This window comes from Lotus japonicus, chromosome 3 (assembly GCF_012489685.1).
Source record: "Lotus japonicus ecotype B-129 chromosome 3, LjGifu_v1.2".
NCBI lineage: Eukaryota > Viridiplantae > Streptophyta > Magnoliopsida > Fabales > Fabaceae > Lotus > Lotus japonicus.
The window spans coordinates 64,557,071-64,575,557 of record NC_080043.1 but is presented as its reverse complement, the minus strand read 5'-3'; the positions used below and the strand labels follow the sequence as shown (position 1 = coordinate 64,575,557).

The following is an 18,487-nucleotide window of genomic DNA, read 5'->3' as shown; positions in this document are numbered from 1 at the left end:
ACATAGTTCTTTGGAGTTGACCTTCGCGTCTTCTGTGTGTGTTTTGGCGGACAACGCCTTTTGTCAGATGTTCCTTGCGGACTGGTTCACAATGGTCCACCCTTCGGGGGGAATCGATTACGAGATGATTGACTAGGACGACCCCGGTTCGTGGGTGGTTGACCCCGCCAGCCATCGAGCGACGTACTCGGGGCGGATTATGGAGGACCATGTAGATAGGGTAGGAGTCTTGACGTCAGGAGTGATGAGGAGATGCTCTGTCAGTTTCAACCTGCCGCCAGGAGTGCATTGCGGACCCGGAGCAGGAGGAGCACCACCGCCACCTTCGTCTTCGGATGAGGAGGACCCCTCCGAGGAGGAGCCTGTGGGAGTGCATTCATCAGAGTCCAGCACACCCACCGTTGCGATCATTGATGATCAGGGTTCGGGCCCTAAGCCCGTGAGTCCAGCATCGGAGCGCATTTCGGTTGCGAGGGGAGGACGGATAGGGTTGGTAGACTTAGTTGTTCTGGATTCTGATTCAGACGACGATCATGCTGACACATAGTTTGAGTGTTAGTGTGAGCTCCTCGAGATAGGATTAGTGTAGGAGTAGAGTCTTAGCTCTGACAGTCATTGCTTCATTTGTTTCTTTGGGGACAGGGTAGTTTCCCACCTATAGCTTTTTGTGTGGTTTCTTTACGGGAATCAAAGAGAGTTGGTTGGACTTAGGAGGTCTTGTTTCAGGCCGATGGGCCAGCTTATTCTAAGTTTTGAGGGATGGTGTTGCAGACACTTCACCTTTATATTTGGTTTGTATATATTGCCTACGGGCGCTACACTTTTCTTCTTTCCGTCACTGGAGGTTACTCGTGACGAGGTTGCTACTACAGCGGGGGCTGTTATATATATTGTACATTAGTTTCTTCTTATCGTTATTGTTGGGTTTTATTTATTTCAGTCTTGTTTATATTATCGAAAAAAAAATATTCACGTTTTTCCGCATTAAGTTTATTTTGGTTACTAAAGTGACGCCACCGAAATCGGGGTGTTACATCAGACGTTCCGCCCTGGAGTGTCTTGCAGTTCACAGCTAGATGCCCCTCTCGGTTACACTTGAAGCAAATCCGTCCAATCGCTGAGCACTTGTTAGCAAAATGCCCAAACTTTCCGCAACGAAAACACGTCACACCTTTGTCACCAACTGGCTTCCCTCCAGTATCAGCAGTCATTGGTTTGTACACTCTTGAGATAAGATCTCTTCCCTCGGGACGCTGATACGGTCCCCACTGATGGTAGCTCTCCTTTCCGTTGTAGCCTTGGGAACCTGACCTCATTGGTCCCCCAGCTCCTGTTCGGTTCATTCCTCTTTGTTGATACATTGCCGTCGCCATCAGTCGTTGGTGATGCTCACGTGCAGCCTCTTCAGCGCGCATGTAAGCGTCTTCCGCAGCCTGGTTCATCATTACCTCGATCAGTGTAGCTATTGCCTCCGCCATCCGGTTAGGGTCCACCATCCTATATCTCATCAAACGTCCAATTAGTACTAACCATAAGGTAGTACCAGACAAACCATTCAATATGATTTAAGTAGTAACGCAAACAATTAGAGCGAAAATCGCTCTGCAGACAATCAATTTTCACTCTTTGCAGAGTCACACAACCTAGCATAGAAGACCTATTCCCCAAAGACTCCCAAAAGACTCGACTAAGCTCTGATACCACAATGTAACACCCCGATTTCCAGGTGTCACTTTAGTAACTAAAAATAAACTTTACGCGGAAAACAGGTAATTTTTTTTTCGTTTGATTCCTTTTAATTAAAGTGAAAGAAAATAAAGACATAACCCAGCAACTAAACTAACCGACGTACAAACATATTTACATGTACAGCCTCAGCTGCACTCCCACGTCACGCGCACTCGCAGTGACTCCAAAGTAGTGTGCCCGTAGGCAAATATATACAGATCCAGAAGTGTGAGTGTGAAAGTTATAATTACAATTCACTAGGAGAAAGTCGGCCTCAAAATGGCCTAGGCAAGGACCCCTATGGTCCGACTGACTCACTGTGATCCCTCAGTAAGAGAACCACACCAAAAGTCATGCGTCGGGAACCTACCCTGTCCCAAAAGCAAAACGAATCAGAGCTCTACACATTATATGACGCCTGCCTAACCTACCCTCCCAGTACCGAGTCCACAGCGAACTGAAGTTGGCAAGTTAAAGCTCAACTCCATGCGTCGTAAAACTCCCTTCGTCAGACGTCCATGCTCGTCAGTCCGGTCCTCCATGACCCTTCCCCGGTACGTCGCCCGATGACCCACAAGATAGATCACCCAAGCGGTGGGGGCATGTCGGTCAACCAGCTCAAACCTGATCCCCCCCGAGGGAGAGACCATCGAAACCCAATCCGCCGTCGACGTCTGGCAGCAGGCCGACCGTCCAAACACAAACATGAAACCAAAGCCAAGGCGCTAGGGTCAACTCACGGAATAAAGTAAATATACATACAACATGTGATTGGGGAATATATATATATATAATTATATTCCTAGCATGTTATTGGCTCTAACAATGCTTCAATAATTCAAACAGCATACAATTCCAGTCAGAGTAAATGTATGCGTGAAATGCAATTCAATATGATCCGGATAGTTGTTTGGGATGGGCACCATCGAGTCAGTCCTATCACCGGCCTAGTGTTTAACCATTTCCGCTCGGGTGTCGCTTACAAACCCATGCATAGTCGGATCAGCCCGCTATGCCGAAGATACATCTTTGTGTTCTTCGATGAAGGCAATTCCCCAACCTTCGTGAAGCATTCCCGTTCTTCACTAGTGAAGCATTCCCGTTCTTCACCATTCGTGAAGCATTCCCGTTCTTCACCGGAGCCTAATCTTTCGATTGTACAAACCCCGAATGATGCATGATGCAATATGGTTAGCCAAACATCGAATCGTCCTCACAACACAAGTTTTTAGCTTAAAACCCAATTCCAAAACCCAAGAGTTAGTGTCGGTCAATACAACACAAACTCCAACAACAAGAGTACTAGAGTACTCGGTGACTTTCAATCATCACCGTGGCTCACCCCCCTCCCTGGTGTCCAACAATTCTTCAGAACCCACAACAAAAGTCGACTTTTCCCCGTCTTTCGCAATCTTTTTCCCATTGAGATTCCCTATGGTTTATTCGTTAATGAAAACATTTCGAATTGGATTAGTCAAGTTGTGAGTTTATTTTTTGAAGTCTAAGTTTCCTAAAGTCTTTAGTTTCCAAGATTCTATTCATGCTAAGTTTGCCAAAATCCCACCAAATGTATCCCCCGGGGAAAGTCTAAGTATATAAACGATAGCTAAGTCCCAAACCTTGAGTTTGGACTTGCCTAGGGTTGTTCATTCAACCCGAAAGATCAAAAGGAATCAGTTTAGTGATTCTTCGCTCCGAAGTCGCGTGAAAACGCACAATTCAATAACATCTCAATATCATAAGTCATGAAAAACGTAGTAACATTAATTCATCATCATAATCAATATCAAAGTAAAATATAAGTCGAATTTATCGACGCCTATCATGCAGTCTTAGCTAATAGTAGGTTGCCCTATCCTCGAGTTGCTCCAGCCTCGTGGTCTAAGTTTCCTTCACACAATTTCTCTGAGAAACCCAAAGTTCCTTCAACTGAACCTCGGAGAAAACAAAGCAGAAATCCAAACAAAATCGATTAGCTCGATCACAATACAGCTAATTAACGATAGACAAAGCATTGAAGCTTCAGAATACAACAATCGGGTACGAAAAGACAAGTTTTCGAAAATGAAAAACTCTCCCCCACACAAACATGCTCTCGGCCACTATGCACAATTAGGTGGGCCGATTTTTCTTCAATCTAAATTAATTACAAGGTAGTTTTAGGGTAAAACTAAGGCAAAGAAACTGTCGGAAAAAATTTCGGACGGTCGGATCGAAATACGGCTATTTAGGGTCGTTTTGGTCCAAAATAAAAGCTGAAAACCTCAAAGTTAAAACTTCGGAAAACAAATTTGACAGCGATGTTCCTAACGACATTTGTAGCAACTAATCCTAAAGGCACGAAGTCGGATTGCGACTTTTCAACATTAAAGTTTCAAAATGTGCGCAAAAAGGGTTTTGAATCAGTTTTTCAGATCCTTGACAACTCAATCAAAATCGGCGAATATCGGCGAGTGTTCTAGGCTCTTGGGCAAGTACAGAAGATATCCCAAGCGAAAAATCAAGAAAAACGGATAGTTTTATGAAAAGCTCGAAACTTTGAGCACAGAAATAGCTAAAGAAACACGACGAAAAGAATGATCAGAGGTAAGAATCAAGCTAGCTACCTTGATACCTTGAAGTAGTGACAAACTGCTCGAAGATCGGTCGAGTTTCGGCGAAATTCTCCTCTCCTCTCCTCTTCTTCAAACCCGCGGCCACTAATGGAAGTTATGGGAGATATTTTGATTTTTTTACTATTTATAGGAAGGTGAAATCGCGGGAAAATGAAAATTTCGCGATTCCGATTTTTGCAGCACATTCACCGATGAATTCTAAGAGAGATTATGGCGACAGAATTCCAGAACTCAAAACAAATCTCTAACATTTGGGAAAAACGATCTCTAAAACCCCAAAAGCGGTGTAAGTTAATCTGTCCCGAAAAACTACTTTTTGCTGTGAAGGTCAGACGACAAAACTTCCTTCTGAATAAAGATTGTAAACATCAAAACCAATCTGGCAACGCAGACGGAAACTTCGTTAAAAGCTCCGAATAGAAAAAGTCTTCATTCAGTGATTGTATTTAGGGTTTTGAAGCAAAGAAATTAGCGTCGTCGGACTTCCGAGAAGTGAATACCATCATGCATACAGTCCAGGGTTCCGAAATGAAACACTGGTCGAAGGAAAAATAAAGAGAACTTCTTATTTTCCCAAGGATTTGAAATCTCACTTAAACGTTGCTTTAAGAGCGAAATTAGCCTATTCTGGACACTCTCGCCATAAGGCAGGTGTGCAGACGACTCGCACTAATTCCTAAACGACTATGAAACATTCCTCAAGCAATTTCTGAACTTTCGTCTTCATTAATCTTTCCCAAACATCAAACTCCTGTCACGCTTACATTGATTTGAGTCGGAAATTAAACTTGTTCTGTAAATCCAGGTCTTACACAAGCACTTAGAATTGTTCCAGTTACTGATGTTGCCTCCACATCTGCTCAAGTTCCTCACTCTGATCAAGCTACAACGTCTGCTCAACATCAGTCAGATTCAAGGATTGATATCATTGAACAAAGGCTTGATTCTCATGAAGTTCTTCTTCAGAGTTTGAAAGAAATGTGCACCGAGCTTCTAAGAAGGACACCTAAACCATAGTTTTAGGAACTCTCTTCTCTTCTGTCTTTATCTATGCTTATTTATTTTCTTTTTGAACTATGTTTCTTTATCTATGCTTATGTGTTTTCTCTTTGAACTATGTTCCCTTATCTATTTTCTGTATATTTAATTATCGTTTTCATTATGTGTTGCACAATACTAGCTTATCATACAGTTAATTTTCGCTCTACACACAAACCAACAAACACACTTTTTTATTCATTAATAAGAAACTTCATACAATGGTTGATACACTTAAAAGGGAGGATTTTTCCTCAATTCTATACATTGCCTACGCATCGCTGCTTTCTCAAGCTCCAGACGATGCTGCCTATGCTCTAAGAGGACTAAGCTCTGGTGCAGCTCTTGCCTCTTAGGATCCTCCGCCACCGTCTCCAGAGCCGCCTCTGTTGCTCTGATTTCCTTAGACAGCTCCAATTCCTTCTGGAAGAAAAATTGCATTTCTTCCATGAATCTGAGGAAGCATCTGAGGATGTTTTCCATTTCTGGACTTAGGCTCATGCCTAATAGCCGGTTTGTCATGGTGTTGTTGCTTTTTCTGGTTTATGTAGCTAGTCTCATTTTATGTGGTTAGCTTATGTGCAAGTAACTTCTGATAGTGTTTTCTGGTTTGATTCAAGCTGATCAACTGTGAAGTCATCATATGCTAAGAATTGATAGTACTTCTGTTTGTGCTTTTGTTGCTAAGTGTTTTGTTCCAACTATGCTAAGTTGTTGGTATGGATGCATCATGTGAGGGGGAGTAATGCTTGAGGGGGAGAATTGATTCTCTATTTTTTTATCCTCTCTGGTTGTGAGTTGTTTTAGACAAAATTTGAGAAAGGGGGAGATTGTTGGAACATCTTGCCATGCATTTTGTCAAAACAACTGATTGTCGAAGTAGATGTCGTGGCATCTGATTCCGTGAAGCTAGGGCATCAGTCCTCAGCTTGTGTTTATGTTGTGGGCCCTTTGAAGATTTACCGAAGTTATGTTTTTGAGTTACTTGAGGAGCAAGTAGCTATTCCAGAAGGGTTTTAATTGTTGGGTTGTTATTTGTTGAAACAATCTTTGTTAAAAGATTGATTTCTATCTTTACTTGCGCAATAAGAAACTTCATCAATCAAGCCATCACATAAACTTGTGCATGAATCGGAAGGAAGCAAACTTGCCAACAACCACAAAAGTTGCTTAGCCGAACCCTAAAGGGTCCAAGGTTTTCTAAAACTCTTCCTTCCTTCCATCTCAACTTCACAAGTAATTGTCAAAAATCCAGAATTGATCATGTTACAAATTGCATGTTAAAATCGTGTGAAAACCTAGACAACTTTAGCATAAAATCATGGTTTTCATACATAAAACCTAGGGTCATTTGCCAAACATTAACCTACTGATCATGGCATCACACAAGCCTCACAAATATGGTAAAAATTCCAGAAGCATTCAGCAACAATCAATACATCAAAAAGCTAAAGAAAAATCCACCAAAACCGCATTTTTGTACACATGAAATCATAGCTTTTCACATAGAAATCCCTAAACCCTACCCATGTCCTAGAGATCAGCCCTTACCTTGATTTCTTGATCTGAAAAGAATGGAAGAATGAAGCTTGGATAATCTGCTCCTTGCTGTCCAAGTTCCTCTTCTACTCGAACCCTAGCATTTAGACAGCATGGACAGTGTGCATTAAAACTGGTCTCCAGAATTCATTTCTCAGCAGCAATTGACATACTATACATGCTTGGAAAGCTATTTTGAAAGTCTACAACTTTTTAGTTTATCACTGTTTCATCTGAGACCCATAATTAGGTGATATTAGGCTCTGAGGCTCGCTGTCCAGTACAGAAAACTGGCAGTGATACTTTTACCTTCAAATTAATTTCTAACCATTTGAGTCCAAGGTTTCTAGGCCATGTTCCAGCAAACATACAGCACATATTCCTCCTCTAAATTCCAGTAGCAACATCTCATCATAATCATTAAGAATTTAATCAATCTTAGGCATATGAATCATCATGAATCGGATCTAAGCAAAACTCATAGCAAATTGGACAAGTTTTGCAACTAGGACACATAAGCATGGCATCAAGCTTTGATCAATCTCATGGCTGCACATATCAAATACCCTAAGCATGTTCTCTACCCTCAGCCCTCATACATCATCAAACTAACCAGATTCAGATCAAGGACAAGCTAATCAAGAAAGCCTCCAACATAAAGAATCCTAGGCTCTACCCTTACCTTGGCTGATTGGAATGAGAGAGATGATGAAAAGGATGAATGAAGAAGCCCTATCCTTGATGCTCCTCACAGTCCTTGCTTGCTCTCCTTCTTTCTCTCTTGATCTTCTCTTGGTTTCTCTCCTTCTTCTTCCTTCTTTCTCTCTAGCCGCCACCCTCTCTCACTCTATCTCTCTTGTTTTCTTTTCTTTTCTCTTCTGAATTTGTGTGGGAAAATTAGAGTATGTGGTTAGGTTTCTAACTTAGCCTTATTAGGTCACACAAAGCTGCAGCAAACCTCCCATTTTGCCCTCCAATTCGTGGCCCAACACCCTCCCTCAAAGCATTCACAAAAACTTCAAATTCAAATGGAGACAAGGTTTTCAATGCGCATCATTAGCTCTTAATCCTCTACATGAAAACTGATTTTTATTAATCAAGGAAACATAACCCCCATCAGCCCCTTGATTCTAGCATAACAAGTCAACCAAAGGTCTCCCTTCCTTCCTTCCTCATGGAATTCGGCTAGCATACATCATGGGCTAGGTTTTCCTTTTCTCTTCTCCCCTCATAACTTGGCCCAAGTCCAACTAATTACTCTCCTAACTACTGATTAAGAGGATAAAATAAATCAAGGAAAACTCCTTCCCTTGATATTAAAGAAATAAATTCGGAATTAAGAGACTTTCTTCTAGCAAAATTGCTAGTACAATACAGCCTGACCTTCCGTCACTAAATCATGACTATCTCGGGCTATAGAGGTCGGAATGACCTGAAACCAACGAGAGAATTTAGCTAACTCAGAGAGCTACAACTCTCATGAATGAGTCTTTTCAAGATTAGGTCTTTAAGACCTCTTAAAAATTCACACAAGGTCACGGACAGCTTAGCAATTAAAGCAAACTTCACTAGAAATTTCACTTTTATTCAAAAAATCACTTAAGCAATACATAAGCAAGGTTAGGGTCTTACAATACCACCCTCCTTAAAAATAGTTTCGTCCTCGAAACTACTATAGGAAAACATACCACGCTTCCACTGCGCACTTTGATATTCCCTACAAATTTCCCAGTCGTCTCGACGCATAGGTTATTGTCCTTAGTCTCATCTTTCTGGTCTTCACGTGACATCTCTAATGGTCTAGCTCCACATCATTCTCACAAAGGGAATCCGTCTCTCCTTAACGTTCCCTTCATAGTCCAACACCAACTATCATTCCGATCACCATTTTCCAATATCAAGTTGATCAGGCTCAATATCCAAAAGATGGCAATCAGGAAAAATATTTGGTAAGGATGTTCAAGTCACTCTCATTTCACTGTCTATAACCTAGACACCCGTCGTAGAACCTCACAGAAATCTTCTGTTAGAACACGACTCAAACTGCCTCACTGCAGTCACACAAAACAACAAAAGTTTAAGTCAAACAGGTGTTATGCTCATGCCGGTACACGTTGGTCGGCGTCCCGCCCAGGTGATCCGGATGCAACATCAACAACTCAGACACGGGAAAACAAACTTTCCGGACACCGAGCTCAAAGGTTCCATCCACTAATTCACTCGTTCAGTAGTTCCATCCACCACTTAGTCCATTCGACGGTTCCATCCACCATCTGGTTTGTCCGATCTATGGTTCCATCCACCATATACGATCGTTGGTTCCATCCACCAATCCCGTATTTCCTGATGGTTCCATCAACCATCTCGGTCTGACCAATGGTTCCATCCACCATTCCTGCTTCACCGATGGTTCCATCCACCATCTCATCGACCTTGATGGTTCCATCCACCATCTCAATCGACGCACTCCGTTCACTGGCTCCATCTGCCATCTCATCGACCTTGATGGTTCCATCCACCATCTTGATCGACGCACTCCGTTCACTGGCTCCATCCGCCATCCTTTCTTAGCCGATGGTTCCATTCACCACCTTTGCTAAGTAAGGAAAAACAAAATCGAGAGTGTAACACAGTCACACAAAACACCACAAAACGTAAGGAAGACATTGACTCGGTCAGTGTTCTTCCCCGACTCTATGACTCAATAATGAGCATTCAGCACACCAAATCATATCACACACATAAATCACAAACCATTCACAAAATGAGATAATACCAATTATTATTTATTTTACCAACTCTGACACAAAGTCTCGATGTGGTCAGGCGTGTCCTACTTGGAGCGTCCATTCCAATCTCAATCCTTGGGTAAGTAACAACCCTTAATTAAAACATCCTTTCAATCCCTCACTTTTCTTCGATCTTACAAGTAGTGTCAGCATGCATCCAAAAACCTGGGAGACGTCATGCAAGTTCACCTCAAGGGTGACATACAAGGCAACATCAACCCTTAGATATCTAGCAATCATCTTCAGATAGACCTAGATATCACGCTCGTACTAGGGCACTAGGCGCCAAATCCAAGTCCAATTGATCAACCGTTTATAAGCTAATCATCATCTCAATACCTAACAATCCATACGTCATCTCTTGTTTCAGAACTATCCTCACTCAGACCTTAAATCAATCTTTCACTTATCCACAAGTCAAATTATAGAATATTTTAAGTCTGAAATCTCTGCATAACTCATAATTCATTCCCTTCGAGATCAAATCATATACTGTGCCTCTAGGGACTTAGCCCAACTTTCGCTCCCTAGATTTTAATCTTCAAAGGTTCAACTGCTATCGTCACAACTAAAACCATTAAATCTCTTATTCATACCTGTCTCCCAACTCTCAAGGACAATCTTAACCCCTAAGGTTTTAATCCAGCTTAGTAAATCTCACTTAGTAATCCTAGCACATTTCTCTGAAATCCATATCAACACTCTCATGTATTCAACTTATGCTAAAACTTTCTCTCTCTAACTTGATCACTATCACACCAATCAACTTCTTAAGCTCTTAATCCAATTCTAACAAACTTTAAGGCCTACACAATTAGGACAAGAATTTATGGACTTAAAATCTAAACCTGCACCGAGTTTGCACAATAATGTCCTCTAATTCTTCAACACTTTTTAGATGAATATTCATTTCTTAGCACCACGACAACTTCACAGAGGGATCAAATACCTAACAAAACTCATCTCTCAGATTTGACCAACATCTATCAATTCCTATCAACGTTTCTATCATGGTCCATCACCAGCTATAATTCTGAATATCACAGCCCTCAATATTAAGTCGATTAGGCTTAATATGTAGATGATGAAAATTTAGAAAAACCACTGGAAAGGTCAATGAGTCCCTATCATCCAGTAGTCACATAAATTGAGGTCCCATCCAATCGATTCAATTTCCAATACTTCAACCTCAAAATTATGTACCCTTGACATCTCATCTCTGGAATTCATATGTCATTCCACTAAGATTCATCCTTAGCTTCTACGTTCGCCTTTTGACACGTCAAACACGTTGATACATACTTGACTACTCGTTTCTTCATCCCATGCCACCAAAAACGAAGTTTTCAGTCTTGATACATCTTCGTCATTTCCGGATGAATACTCAATCTACTCTTATGACCCTCATCCAAGATCAACTTCCTCAAAATATCTTGACATAAAGTCAAACACTTAATCCCAAGTATCACGGCAATGATACTAATCACAGACAATCTCACAGTCAAACAAACATCTTAGCAATCAAGTCTACCCAAATCTCACCGCGAAGCTTTGAAAACACCTTTATCAAAAACAAAACACAACGAGTTCGGAAACTCGTAAGCCCAAAACCCTTAGTACTCTAGTTTCTCAACCGGAGCTCTGATACCACAATGTAATGCCCCGATTTCTCGAGTGTCACACAGTAACCAAAACGTCGTAAATTTTCATCGTTTAATTAATTAATCTTCAATTAGTGACAAAAGTTCAATTTTACAAAATTCTTGAAACTTAACCACTTCGAACTTGCGGAAATAATCATCAACGTAAACCTCAAGCTTTATTAATCATTGAAAAGAGTATGAAATAAATATCCGAAAGAAAACTTCAAAGTAAATTATATCAAGTTAAAATATCCCATCTAAAATAAAGTAATGGTTCAATGCTTCCACAACTCGGTACTCTCAACCCAAAAGGAAAAATGGATGTCTCTCAACCCATCCATATCCTTGGCCTCTTCCTCTTTATGTTCTTCCTCTTCATCTGAAGTGTAGTCGTCATCCGGTAGTGGCTCGTCGCAAAGTATCAGCTCCCAAGAATGGGTCGTCGTCGTTATCTTCACGACCATCTACCCCCCCCCCCAAAATAAACACATAAACAAGAAGCGCAAGGGTCAGATCACATGTTCTCATAGAAACATTCACATGTTCATGTATTCTCATAAATAACAAAGTATAATAAGCATAATCTTTACGTTATATCACAGTCAGTCACCTAAGTTCAGTTAGGCTAACGACCTCACCATTCACACAACCACCTCAACACCAATGGCCATATTCACGATCATCCGCAGATGAACAATTCTCGGAGGGGACACACCGCACAACCCTCATTCATGTGGGGGGACACACCGCCCATCCACAGAATCACAAGGTGACCGCGGTCAACCAATCACGTGGGGATACACCGTACAACCCACAAAACACCCTCGCGTGCAAGTAACCATTTGTCTCTAACGGTACCATCGTTCTCATGGCCCATAGTCTTCACTACACCTATTTCCAATTATTCACATTTACTTGCAAGCGATTAAGTTCTCATTTATCTTTGTTAAAGGCTCTATTGAGTCAACCTAGAGTCTTAACATTTTCACAAAACTTATACATCATAATCACAATAATAACCACAACACCAAAAGGAATTACAGCTGGATGAGCGACCTTTTGGCAATATTCAAATCAGGCATCAAATAAGCAATATCAAGCACATAGTCATATTCTCATGCACATCAACACTTAAGGCATGGCAACTTCATCAATCAAGCCATCACATAAACTTGTGCACGAATCGGAAGGAAGCAAACTTGCCAACAACCACAAAAGTGGCTTAGCCAAACCCTAAAGGGTCCAAGGTTTTCTAAAACTCTTCCTTCCTTCCATCTCAACTTCACAAGTAATTGTCCAGCCAACAACAATAAGCATATACCCTCCAAAAATCCAGAATTGATCATGTTACAAATTGCATGTTAAAATCATGTGAAAACCTAGACAACTTTAGCATAAAATCATGGTTTTCATACATAAAACCTAGGGTCATTTGCCAAACATTAACCTACTGATCATGGCATCACACAAGCCTCACAAATATGGTAAAAATTCCAGAAGCATTCAGCAACAATCAATACATCAAAAAGCTAAAGAAAAATCCACCAAAACCGCATTTTTGTACACATGAAATCATAGCTTTTCACATAGAAATCCCTAAACCCTACCCATGTCCTAGAGATCAGCCCTTACCTTGATTTCTTGATCTGAAAAGAATGGAAGAATGAAGCTTGGATAATCTGCTCCTTGCTGTCCAAGTTCCTCTTCTACTCGAACCCTAGCATTTAGACAGAAGGAACAGTGTGCATTAAAACTGGTCTCCAGAATTCATTTCTCAGCCGAAATTGACATACTATACATGCTTGGAAAGCTATTTTAAAAATCTACAACTTTTTAGTTTATCACTGTTTCATCTGAGACACAGAATTAGGTCATATTAGGCTCTGAAGCTCGCTGTCCAGTACAGAAAACTGGCAGTGATACGTTTACCCTCAAATTAATTTCTAACCATTTGAGTCCAAGGTTTCTAGGCCATGTTCCAGCAAACATACAGAACATATTCCTCCTCTAAATTCCAGTAGCAACATCTCATCATAATCATTAAGAATTTAATCAATCTTAGGCATATGAATCATCATGAATCGGATCTAAGCAAAACTCATAGCAAATTGGACAAGTTTTGCAACTAGGACACATAAGCATGGCATCAAGCTTTGATCAATCTCATGGCTGCACATATCAAATACCCTAAGCATGTTCTCTACCCTCAGCCCTCATACATCATCAAACTAACCAGATTCAGATCAAGGACAAGCTAATCTAGAAAGCCTCCAACATAAAGAATCCTAGGCTCTACCCTTATCTTGGCTGATTGGAATGAAAGAGATGATGAAAAGGATGAATGAAGAAGCCCTCTCCTTGCTGCTCCTCACAGTCCTTGCTTGCTCTCCTTCTTTCTCTCTTGATCTTCTCTTGGTTTCTCTCCTTCTTCTTCCTTCTTTCTCTCTAGCCGCCACCCTCTCTCACTCTATCTCTCTTGTTTTCTTTTCTTTTCTCTTCTGAATTTGTGTGGGAAAATGAGAGTATGTGGTTAGGTTTCTAACTTAGCCTTATTAGGTCTCACAAAGCTGCAGCAAACCTCCCATTTTGCCCTCCAATTCCTGGCCCAACACCCTCCCTCAAAGCATTCACAAAAACTTCAAATTCAAATGGAGACAAGGTTTTCAATGCTCATCATTAGCTCTTAATCCTCTCAATGAAAACTGATTTTTATTAATCAAGGAAACATAACCCCCATCAGCCCCTTGATTCTAGCATAACAAGTCAACCAAAGGTCTCCCTTCCTTCCTTCCTCATGGAATTCGGCTAGCATACATCATGGGCTAGGTTTTCCTTTTCTCTTCTCCCCTCATAACTTGGCCCAAGTCCAACTAATTACTCTCCTAACTACTGATTAAGAGGATAAAATAAATCAAGGCAAACTCCTTCCCTTGATATTAAAGAAATAAATTCGGAATTAAGAGACTTTCTTCTAGCAAAATTGCTAGTACAATACAGCCTGACCTTCCGTCACTAAAACATGACTATCTCGGGCTACAGAGGTCGGAATGACCTGAAACCTACGAGAGAATTTAGCTAACTCAGAGAGATACAATCTCATGAAGGAAGCTTTTCAAGATTAGGTCTTTAAGACCTCTCAAAAATTCACAAAAGGTCACGGACAGATTAGCAATTAAATCAAACTTCACTAGAAATTTCACTTTTATTCAATAAATCACTTAAGCAAGGTTAGGGTCTTACAACCGACACGGTAGTGATTACGCCCCATTAACGGGCATGATTGGTCAATTGTAATAAATACGTCGATAAGGGTTCAGAGGTCGACCTGCTATAAAAGGAAGACTTTCGCCTTCTATGTAGATTAGCTTTTACACAGTGGAATAACACTCTAAGTCTTTTGGTCATCTATCTAGATCTTAGGGTTTATATTAGGAACATTGGCGCCCACCGTGGGGCCTGGTAAAAAATTCCGGCTTCTACAAGAGTTTCTCCATCCCCTGCCTTACCACCGCAGCCTAGCCGCCCAAGGCTACGAAGGGTGCTGTCTGGGACATCGCTCATCTCAGCAAGTCTGGAACTGAAGGCTATCCGTAAATCTAGAGGGAAGATATGCAAACACTATGTAAGTATAACACCAAACTTCTTACCGTCAAAATATTTACTTTGTTTTGCAGTAAGACTTTCGTCGACAATAGGTATGTCGATGTCGAGAAGGTATGTCGCTACGATCACGACCTATAAGGACGAAGGAAGTCCACCGGGTGGATGCCGACCGATTGATCCCGATACACAACCGTGGAGGAATTTCAGAGCATGCTCGCACTTCGGTTTAAGAGCAGGAAAAGAATGAGGGTATGCCGGAGACGATAACCGACAATGAAGATCTTCCATCCGCCTACAAGGTAAACTAACTTGGTAAGATAGTGTTTTCATTTGAGCACAGGAACAGAGCAACGTTGTGATCCTTCGAAGGACCTTCATATTTCGACCAAATCCATGTCCAACCGTTGGTTTGAGTATAATAAACGCCCAGAAAACAAACGAGGAACATGCAATTTTGAAGGATACTAAGAAGTAAAACAATCATGCATTCAGGATCTCCGCCGACTACGGTCAGGCGTCGAGCCTAATCACCTAGTCCCCGACTGGTGCATTGAACCTCCGCCGACTCCGGTCGTACCGCCCGGTCCTCGACCAGGTGTGTTCAATCTCCGCCAACTCTATGTTCGGCGTCGACACCGCACCACTTGGTTGAGCAACCAAGCGCGTCGCTTCTCCGCCAACTTCATATTCGGCGTCGACACCGCACCACTTGCTTACTCAACCAAGCGCGTCGCTTCTCCGCCAACTCCACGTTCGGCGTCGAGGTCCAAAACCACTCGGTTACTCAACCAAGTGCGTTGCTTCTCCGCCAACTCCATGTTCGGCGTCGATACCGCACTACTTGGTTGCTCAACCAAGTGTGTCGCTTCTCCGCCAACTCCATGTTCGGTGTCGACACTGCACCACTTGGTTTCTCAACCAAGCGTGTTGTAACACCCCGATTTTCGGTGGCGTCACTTTAGTAACCAAAAGAAACTTAATGCGGAAAAACGTGAATTTTTTTTTCCATAAAAGAATTAGAAACTGAAAGAAATGAAACTCAACAACAAAAGATAACAGAACTAATATACAATAATAATTACAGCCCCCGCTGTAAGTAGCAAACGACGTCACGAGTAACCTCCAGTGACGGAAAGTAGTAGAAAGGAACGCCCGTAGGCAAATGTACAGTCCAAAAGTAAAGGTTAAGTGTCCACAACACAAACCTCAAAAATGAGAATGAGTTAGCCCAATCGGCCTAAAACAAGACATCTTAGCCCAACCAACTCTCTGTGATCCCCGTAGAGAAACCACACAAAACGCTATCGGTGGGAAACTACCCTGTCCCCAAAGAAAACAATGACGGTCAGAGCTAAGACTCTACTCCTACACTAATCCTCTCTCGAGTAAGTCGCTCGGTGGCCTGCGGGGTCGACCACCCATGAGCCGTAGTCCTCCTGATCAAGCAATCCAACCTAGTTTCCCTCGAAGGGTGAACCATCGTGAACCAGTCCGCCATGGACATCTGACAAAGGGGCGTAGTCCGCCAAAGCACACACAGAAGATGCGAGGGTCAACTCCAAAGAATTACGTAAATAATAAATCCAATAGGTAAAGATAAGAGATAGCCACTTAGGCTTATAAGTTAAAGATAGCATCCTAGGGTTGTATATTTCACAATGAATATAAAACGGCAGTAATAGCAAATAGCATGCATCAAATAGGATTAACAAGTATCAAACACACTCAACAACTCAACAACTAAGTCAGTATGCATGTTGCATGAAATGCAAATGTCGGTTAACCCAGTTAACCAAAATGCATTCCGGAAAGGATGGACATCAACGGATCAGCCCCAGCACCAGCCACGGTGGGACCATTTCGGCCCGCGTACCTCTTACACCACACAAAGGTAGCCAGATCAGCATAAAACCCGAAGGCCTGCCATTTCGGTCTGCTACTAAGAGTCGCCTAATAGCGCTCTTACGCGGAAATCCGGGTCTTATGACCATTCCCGTGTTAATACCTCAAAATGAGTGCATGAATGCAAAAATGATTAGCCAAACAACGTCTCCGACCTCACTCGACACGTCGCCACGTGTTCTAGCTAACTTATTGTCTCTAAAAGCATACCCTAAGGTAAAAGTCGATTCTGCGACAAAATACAATTAATCATAAAAAGAGTACAATCACTCACGATAACTCTTCGAGTCATCAATGCTCTCACGAAGTCTCACTCTTCAGTGAAGTCTTATACCATCACGAAGTCTCACGCTTCAGTGAAGTTTTATGCTTTCACAGGGTCTCACGCCTCAGTGAATTTACACACTTGCACGAAGTCTCACGCTTCAATGAAGTTTCATGCTGTTCACGAGGTCTCACGCCTCAGTGAAGATCCATGCTTTTCACGAGGTCTCACGCCTCAGTGAAGATTCTCGGCACATCCCTTGGATGGCTAAACAAACTGCTCAAAGACCGAAGGAGTATCAACATACTCAGAACTTACAGTTTTCCTAAAGCTTGGACTCGACGAAAATTCTCATTTTCTAAAACTGACATTCAATTCCAAAGCTTGCATCCAAGAGTGTTATCATTATTTAAGGGTTTAGAGGTTGTTTAATATCTTATGAGTTTTCATTGTAAAAATAGCTTCCATTTAGTCTTATCGTATTTCTTATGAGTTTTTCGAAGATTCTATATTCCCAAGTAATTACCAGAGAATGTCTCGATCCACTACAACCATAACAAGGCCCGAATCTTCGTTCGTCCTATCAAACTTTCCCCAAAATCTCAAAATAAAATCGGCATGACCTGCCCGTTATTCTCACTCCTCAGTACCACAAATAAATGTGAAATGGCACAGTTAAATCAGCACAATCAACAAACATGTCATATATCAACACATCCTAGAATAACCACGTAGCACTTAGCATTTAAAGCATATATCACACATCCTAGATTAACCATTTAGCACGTACCATGTAATTCAATCTCAAAAACAATCAGTAGATGAATCATCTACATTGTCAGCCGAAGCCTCAGAAAACTTTTCCCAATCAAACACAAACAAGTGCATAAACAGTAAATCAAGTCGAATGCATCGACCCTAAGCATTAACTAGTAGTTCAGTGAGAAGCCCTCACCTGTAGATTCTCCAGGGTTCCCTTCAAATGCTCCTTCACACTCAGCTCCTTGATCTTCGGAAAATTCCTCAAAAGAACCTTTAGAGCAAAACCACAGAAATCAATCACAATGAGTCAGAAACTCAGCAAACAATAGATACTAGGGTTACTCGAAGTAGCATATACTCTGAAGTACGATAATCTAGCGCGAAAGGACAAGTTTTCGAAAAAGGAATTTTCCCCCTCCCCTAGGGTAGCTCATGGCCACTATGCACAATTAGGTGGGTCGATTTTTCTTCGATCAAACTTGGTTCCTAGGTTATTATTAGTCGTAACTAAGACGAATCTAAGCTCAGAAAAATTATCGGATCGAAAACTGTCGCAGGGGTATTTTGGTCAATATTTTTAGCTCAAAATTTCAAAATTGGAAT

The 18,487-nt window shown here is 41.6% G+C and overlaps 1 protein-coding gene across 1 annotated transcript in view; it reads right to left on the bottom strand.

The window, feature by feature from the left end:
- The window catches only part of LOC130745277 (uncharacterized), a 66,886-nt gene extending 48,802 nt beyond the window's left edge, over positions 1–18,084 (bottom strand). Inside the window, exons 1-3 of the mRNA XM_057597447.1 lie at positions 18,078–18,084; positions 12,985–13,069; positions 6,933–7,017 (exon numbers count right to left, since the gene is read on the bottom strand). The gene's annotated coding sequence lies outside the window, so the exon portion shown is untranslated. The remainder of the gene's footprint in view (positions 1–6,932; positions 7,018–12,984; positions 13,070–18,077) is intronic.
- Positions 18,085–18,487: the final 403 nt, after the last annotated feature.